The sequence below is a fragment of the Solanum stenotomum genome, chromosome 8 (assembly GCF_019186545.1).
Source record: "Solanum stenotomum isolate F172 chromosome 8, ASM1918654v1, whole genome shotgun sequence".
In the NCBI taxonomy this organism is placed as follows: Eukaryota; Viridiplantae; Streptophyta; class Magnoliopsida; order Solanales; family Solanaceae; genus Solanum; species Solanum stenotomum.
The window spans coordinates 42302486-42311087 of record NC_064289.1 but is presented as its reverse complement, the minus strand read 5'-3'; the positions used below and the strand labels follow the sequence as shown (position 1 = coordinate 42311087).

At 37.5% G+C, this 8602-nt stretch overlaps 1 long non-coding RNA gene across 1 annotated transcript; it reads left to right on the top strand.

The window, feature by feature from the left end:
- Positions 1-6434: 6434 nt before the first annotated feature.
- LOC125874899 (uncharacterized) lies at positions 6435-7713 on the top strand. The gene is made up of 2 exons (XR_007447324.1): positions 6435-6532; positions 7441-7713. It is a non-coding gene; the product is annotated as an uncharacterized LOC125874899 (long non-coding RNA).
- Positions 7714-8602: the final 889 nt, after the last annotated feature.

The window sequence follows — 8602 nt, the reverse complement described above, 5'->3', positions numbered from 1 at the left end:
GCAGTGACCCTATTCTTAATTCAAGTTGTATTAGATGGTCATGTGAGACAAGTAGAATTCCGCTGCTAGTTTTAAATGAAGTTTTTGATTGTACGGACTAAAAAGACTTTTAAATTCTGTACTTTTTCTCTTATGTCTTATGTTATGAATGCTATGAGGCTTGTATAAGGCTCTTCAGAGTCTTGTACGTCGTGTTACGTCCAGGGTGTAGACTCGGATCGTAACAATTAAGAAGTATAAACCCTACAAAAGATTTGGGGTCGATCCCACAGAGTGTAGTTCTCTTTTGAATTCAATTATGTAATTACAATAGTGAATTTTGTAGCTGAAGGACTAGAGATTTTCAGATACTCTTAATAAAAATTGAAGAGTGACAACAATGTCAGGGTAAGGGTTTTTTAGATCAGAAAGTAGCCTCAACAATTTACTAGGAATAACCAAATAGGAGAAACATGAAGTTTAGATGAGACATTTTTTTCTCGAACAACTACCTCATTCCAATTGAGTTCTCTCGAACCTTAATGTGCCAAACATATAGACCAGTCAACAACCTCACCACATCCACTCTTTTGAGGTAGATACATAGAATGAGTCTTGGGATTCACTCCCCTGAACGGAATCGATTATGACCCACTAACTATGAGTGCCAATTTATTACTTTAGATTTACACTTCTTTCTCAAGCAAGTATAAAACAATAAATTATATTGAAATAAACATACAATATAGTAGTTAGACCCACTTGGAATTAGCACCAAAATTGATAATAACCAACACCCATCAAGTTAAATTCAACAATTAATCGTATTGTCAAACCCCAAGGTAGGAGTTTTAGCTAATCATCATAAAAGATGGAAATTCAATACCCAATACATGCTCCATAAATGGGTATTGAAAATCAAAGTTCTAAGATGGATAATATATTTTCTATTACAACACCCAACTGAGATCTATTTCTAAAATTGCTGAAAATCAACAAGAATAGTATTTTTGTTCTCTCTATTTCATTCCACAATGACTAGATACCTTCTCTCTCTTCCAAAAGTCAATTTATACTGATCTGAGTTGTGGCTTTTTTAGGGTGGATCGGCAAGGAAAGTGGGGCTTTGCCGACCAGTCGGCGACTCACCGATCACTTCCGTAATGTATCCTTTAGTCCTTTAGTTCGCCAATTTTAATTTCATATTGGTCTTGATTGGTGGTACAATCTTCATTCACCGATGAAATTGGCTATTCACCCATATAGAACATAGTTCGCCCAAGTTTTTCTCATTTCAGGCACACTGTACATTTCGTAGAAGTTTTTCTCAGTTCAGGCACAATGTACGGTGAAATTAGGTGGTCTAGGGGAAACTCGACGATCGTCAATCTTGCCTTTCTCCCCTTATTCAGCTTGTTTTGTTATTTTTTGTCTGTTAGTGTTCTTGCTTTGCTCTTCTATCCACATACCTGAAAATCAAGGCTTTAACATCACTTTATGGCACAAATAAAGTATTTGAGAAAACTAAATCTATATAAACAAAACCCCAAACGAGCCCAAATCTCGGACTCATCAACAGCCCCAACTTAAATTTTTGTTTGTCCTCATGTATAACTTAAGATCAATAATTCAAAAAGGATGTCTCAGATAGTGCTGCAAAAGACTCAACATGAATTCACACAACAAGGATCAACTTACTAATCAAATGATAAATTGGGCACTCAGAGGTTCAAATTGTGACTCACCATTATCCAAGATGCTTAAGTTCTGAATACTTGTTTCAAATACAAGTTCAATCTCAACAAAGGTACTCAAATGCCCTCAAAACAAAGATGATTCCCTATTCAGACAAAGTTCTTCAACTATTTATAGTTTTGGAATCACGTACGACTCTCACAGTCACAAAGATGAACACATGCATGACTTCACCCATAGGTTTTCACTTATTTTCCAATCAATATTCATTTCAGCTTGCTTAAGATCACAAAGGTCTTTTCAGGGGTTGTAATCGGGGCATAGTGTAAAGGTATGGTCATTTCGGCTCAGTGGTTGTTGCCTTCATGAAGTGCGGTCTGCACATCACTTTCTTCCTTTTCTTACCATTTTGATCATGCTTATAATAAACCCCATTATCCAACTTCAAATGAACTACCGGATACCCCATTTCTTTTGCAACTTCCACTACTTTATTTTACAACTTTTTCATTCTTTTCTTTCGCTTTCTTCTTTTCTCTTCGTTTCTTTTTTTTTTTACATGGAGGGGTTCCATATTTTTCAAAACCATTGCTCAAAGGGGGAATTTCTCACACTTCTTGATTTTCCTTCTCTTTTCACCACACCCCCAACTTAGGCTTTTGGACTAAGTTGGCTATTCAAACAAATCACACTTCATGGAAGTTAAGGGTGAATGCATAAAGAGGGGTCACAATTGTTAATGTTTCTTCCAAGAAAACAATAAGGCTCTAGAGGGTTCAAGCAAGGTGCACACATCTCACAAGGTTGGCCTCAAAAGAGGTATATTGTCAAATTATTTCACTCTGTAAAATGGTTTCCTAAGATCATTTCAAGTGCTTGCAGTACTTAGCCAACATGACCAACACGAAAAGTTGTAGGTGTCATCACACACAATGTTCAAGGTAATCTCATCACACAAGGCATTGACACAAATATTAAACAAAAATCCACACTTTCAAGCTAGTGTGTGATGTTCATCACAATTGACTTATTTGTTAACCGGCAAGGCACAACGAGATGCTAAAAGTTCAGGCATTGTATATGCAACTTTTTTTGGCCTCGTCGTAGATGCACATTCATTCTATTCAATTAAGAGCACTATTTTAGTCATCGATATTGATCACACCCGATGCTCAAACAATTTTTGAGAGAACAAAAGGCTTAACAATAAACTCCTATCACCCCCACCAAAAGACTCCAACATTGTCCACAATGTGAGCAGAGAACAAACAGTAACAAAAATAAAGATAAAATATTGGCACTAAAACAAACAGAGTAGGGTGAAATGAAATCTTAACTAGGCGGAAATTTGGCGAAAACTTTCAGAAATAGCCGAATAGCTCGGCGAATCACCAAGTTACATGAATCTCGTCAAATATTCCAGTATGTAACCATTCCATTTTGTGGCAGGAACTTAGACAAGGGAACGTCTGCTGAATAACATCAGCGCATCACCTAATAGATGTGGAACCTCACCGACAGATACAAGAGACCAGTCTATCAGGGATTGTGCAAAAAGGCAAAGAAAGTCGGGTCGTCCAATCATCTCGGTGAATCCCCGAGTGATGCATGTATCCCGCCTAATGTTCCAGTGTCTCAGCCGACTTTTGACTCCAGAAAGGTGATCAACTTCTTGATGGCCAAACTTACTTGGCGAACCGCCGAAGGAGTCTTAGCCTCGCAATATCACTTACACCTACACATTCAATACACATTATTCAAAGCAACTAACACTTGGGTTTCCTCCTAAGAAACCCCTTATTTAACGTCGTGGCACGACACTGAAATGCTTTCAAGCATATTCCATGTACACCAGTTCAATCACTAAAACTCCATGGAATTCTCCAAAATACAACTTCAAGGGTTGTCCATTAACCTTGAATGTAGGACACTCTTTACCTTCGACTTCAATGGCTTCATTTGCAAACACCCATCATACTCTAAATGGGCCTGACCATTTTGATTTGAGATTTCATGGAAAGAGTCTCAGTCAACAATTGAATAGCAACAACCAATCTCCAACTCGAAATTCCCTCCTAAGGATTTTAGAATTGTGCCACTTCTTCATTTTTTCCTTGTAGAGGGCTGAACTTTCATATGCCCAAAACTTGAATTCATCCAATTTTCTTAGTTGATCTACTCTTCCTTTTGAAGACATGACCCAATCTAGATTTAATGCCTTTGAAGCCCATAATTCTTTGTGTTCCAATTCAATCGGTAAATGGAAAGATTTCCCAAAACTAGCTGATATGAAGACATACCAATTGGTGTCTTGTAAGCAGTGTGATATGCCCACAGAGCATCATCTAGGTTTCGAGACCAATCAATCCTATTTGCATTTACAATCTTAGCGAAGATGCTCTTGATCTTCCAATTTGAAACCTCCACTTGGCCACTCATTTGAGGATGCTATGGGGCTGCTACTTTATGTTGCACCCCGTATTTTCTCAATGCGGATGCAAAATTCCTGTTGCAAAAATGGGATCCACTATCAATAATAATTTACCGAGGGGTACTGAATCTAGTAAAAACGTAGCGTTTTAAGAATTGAACAACATTTTTCCCTTCATTGTTTGGTAGTGCTACAGCTTCTACCCATTTAGAAACATAATCCACTACCACTGAAATGTACTTATTACCAAACAAACTCATAAATGGACCCATGAAATTTATTCCCCAAACATCAAATAACTCAACTTTCAGAATAGGTTTGACAGGTAACTCATTCCTTTTGGACAGTCCACCTTGTTTTTGACATTGTATGCATTTATTAACAAATTCATGAGCATCTTTGTAAAGGGATGATTAGTAGTATCAACTTTGAAGAATTTTAGTGGCTGTACGCACTCCGCTATGATGATCACAAACCGGTGAAGCACGACAAGCATGGATAATTTCATTGAATTCCTCTTAAGGCAAACATCACTTAATTATATGGTCTGCACGTTCTCAGAATAAGTACGGTTCATACCAAAAATATTTCTTGACATCGAACAAGAACCTCTTTTGTTGATAGAAATCCAATTCTTCCGATATCAATCCACCCACTACATAGTTAGCAAAATCAGTATACCAAGGAGTTTTTTGTAGAGTTACTGTGAATACATGTTCATCGATAATGTGATTTCACGTATCAGGATACTTCTTCCAATTCTAAGTGTTAACGATCGTTAGTCTATAATATAACCCAACTAAGTGAGTTGGGGTCGAATCCCACAAGGAGTGGTACATGTTTGAGAATCAATAGAAAAGCATGAATATGTTCAAGTCAACCATATGAGTGGACATGTACGAATAAAAACATAATTCAAATTAAGGGTGACACACGTGTCAAATAACAGGGGGATTTTGATTGTAGTTATCAGATACAACAACAAATAATACAAAATTAACAATATTGAGATGGGTTTTTGGGATGTGATTCCCTTATGAACTAATTTAGACAAGTGGGTGATTGCAGTTGTTAGTAAATAGCTGTAAATCAGTGAATAGGCTAGACTTTAATGGGGATAAAGTTTCTTTCGAATAATTTACCCCGAATCAAGTTGGCTTCTCTCAAACACCAACAAGCAATCAATTAAGAACATCTTACACTTTAGTCCATTCAGTCTCTCAAGCTGAATATGTAAAAGAAGGTTTAGAATTCACTCTCTCAAGCTGAACCCATGATAACCAAATATGCACAGACCATTAATTCAATAATCTTGGTTTTAAAACCTTCTCTCTCAAGTAAGCCAAAAACACGAAGTTATGACTGCATTTGCAACTACAACCCTTTAATTTTAACCACAATTACTGAATGAAATAACTTGTAAACAACATTTACACTAACAATTAGCAATACCTAGCTGCTAAATGAGCCCATAATCACATATTCACACCCCAAGAATTGGAGTTTTAGCTAGACATCATAAAAAGATAAAAATCCTTACCAAATTTTGTTTCCATCAACTGGGTAAGATTAATTTCGTCTTTACAAAGAACCAAGTTGCAAAATCTCAAAGACCCACTTCCAATTTCTCAAAAATGAAAAACTTCAATTCTTCAAAACTATGAAAAAATATTGTCTCAATATTCTCAGTTTAGAACTCTCAAAAACTCTATCCAAACTTGATTATGTCAAAGCTCTCTAGATATAATGTTTGAAAATGTATTTATAGTCACCAAAAATATGTTGCGAACGACCATTTGGTGCATGAAACGACCCCAAAAATGCCCGAAAATGTGCTTCGGAAACACCTATAATTGTAATTTCCATATATCTCAAAATCCATGCATGATTTCAGAAATTCGACTTCATATTCTTATTTAGGGGGTAAAATTGAGTGGGAAATGGGTCTAATCCGAATTTTAGAGCAACCGTATCAAAATTCGAAAATAGCAAAAAATGCGATTTTCAGGGTCAACTTTAAAGGGGCATATCTCTTAGCACACAAGGAACTGGAAGGGCCGCTACCTATTAAATTAAAGCCATTCGAGTTAGCTTTCCAATGCAATTGGTTTCACCTCATTCCGAGTTAGGATGAAGGAGTTATGATCATTTTCGTAAAACCTGTCGGAGCAGAATTTCAATTTCCAGTAGCTAAAGTTACTGTAGCGGCTGGACGTTTTTCTTTTATAAAAAAGAGGATTGTCCCATACTTAGTTATATTTCTTTCTAGCTTCAAAACACTCAAAAAAACTCTCTAATCCCTCTCCAAAATTCCACCAAGATCTTCAACCAAATTCAAACATCTCAAGTTCTAATTCCGGATTCAAGACTCAATCTCAAGCATCAATTCTCCATTCCAATCTTCATCAAGGATTCTCCAAAGTTGAGGTATGTGGGTTGATTGTGGAAACCTTCCTTTCCACAAGTCCAACCATTTATCCTCTATTTTACTTCAAGTTTATGGGTCCTTATGATCATTTATGAACTCTTGAATTATGGAATTACTACTACACATTCTATTATGGTCTATTTTTGCATATTATCATGAAATGGAATTATTATGTGATGTTTATGGTTTTCATGCTTCCATGATCAAATTATGAAGGTTGATATATATATGTATGTTGTTGGTGGGCTGATTTATATGTATTTCGGAATTGGTTGGACTTAGTACTCTTGAAAGACATGATTTTATCTACATGAACAATAGCCCACCATGTGTTTGATAAAATGTCATTTATAGAATTCATAGGAAATGGAAGGTCCAATGTACATCCTATGAGTCGGATGATTATATAATTATTGAAATGATGATGAAAGGGATACATGTATATGATTTTCTCAATATAGTGTTGTGAGTCGACCAAGCCTAGTACGGGGGGTAGTAGGCCCGTATAACCGTATCGAGGGGTTGGTACCTTGGTTGCCTAGTACGGGGGGTAGTAGGCCCGTATAACCATATCGAGGGGTTTGTACCTTGGTCCCTAGCTCGGGGGGTGGTAGGCCCGGGTAACCACATTGAGGGGTTTGTACCTCTTTCGCCTCTCCAAGGGGGTGGTAGGCCTTGGAAATACTATATTGATGGTCACTCACCACACATGTACTACGTCCCACTAAATATGATTTTTATGTAAGCATCATTATACATATCATTTCTCTAATGTGCTATCTATCGGGTATGATTATGCATTTTTCCTATGATGTCCATCTATTGTAGCATTGCATTGCATCCCATATACTTAGTACATTCAAACGTACTAATGCATACTCTATGCCTACATGATGTCACCATGTAGGGACCGGAGCACCGCTTGACCATCCTCCTCCGCGTGGCTAATACGATTTCCTATCAAGGTTATTGGTGAGTCCTCCATTCCGGGGACGTTGCTCATGATCTTTTGCTATGTATAAGACTTTTCTTTTTAGTTATGTTTTGACTATGAGGGTGAGCCCGGTAGTTTGTCTTGGCCCCCGCTAAGTACTCATGTTTAGAGGTGGTGTTGGACAAGTTGTGTATTATGCTTGAGCTTGACTCATCTATGGTATTTATGTATCATTTCTTTTTTTTTTTCTCCATTAGTCCCGATTTCCCCTTTGATTTTATGCTTATTGCTTATGGTCAGTTTAATTGCTTCCGCGACCAAGGATGTGAAATGGTACGCTATGAGGCTTGTTTGGGGTTCCTTCGGGTTCCCCATTCGCCGGTCACGTCTAGGCCCTAGGCTTGGGTCGTGACAGTGCAGTAAGTCGGGATCAGTGATCCAATCGGTGATCCGCCGTTTGGTCAATTCCATTGCCCTTTTTACTTTGGCCTTAAGCATCCTCATGTTCTGTAAGGTTGGGTGATCTAACACTGTATCCCAGAACCGTTTGGTGACACTCCGACAACTCCATTCTATCACCGACTTGATTTTCTCCTTTAGAGCTTGGCACACTGGAACTTTAGGTGAGATCATAGCCATTCGATGACTCGCCTAATGGGTTAGGCGATCACCAAGCCTTCTTTTCTTCAATGTTTCAGCTACCTTGTTCTTTTTTTCTCATTAGTTTTCATGGTTTTTTCCCCAATCCAAATACCTGGAAATCAAGGATTTACATCTGTTACTGGCACGAAATAAGCATTTGAGGACACTAAATCTATTAAAATACACCCTTGAATGAGTCAAAATCATGGACTAATCAACACCCCCAACTTAAACTTTTGCTTGTCCTCAAGTAAAACTCAAGTTCAGTAGTTCAAAAAGGATGTCTCAAATAGTGGAACACGAAACTCAATCATGAATGCACACAAAAAGGACTCAACTTACTAATGCAAGGATCAATTGTGCACTCAAAGATTCAAGTAGTGACTCACCATTACCAAAGACTCTCAAGATCACAATACTTGCTTCGAATGCATGTTCAATCTCAACAAAGGTACTCAAATTCCCCACACACAATGAATGATTCCATATTCAC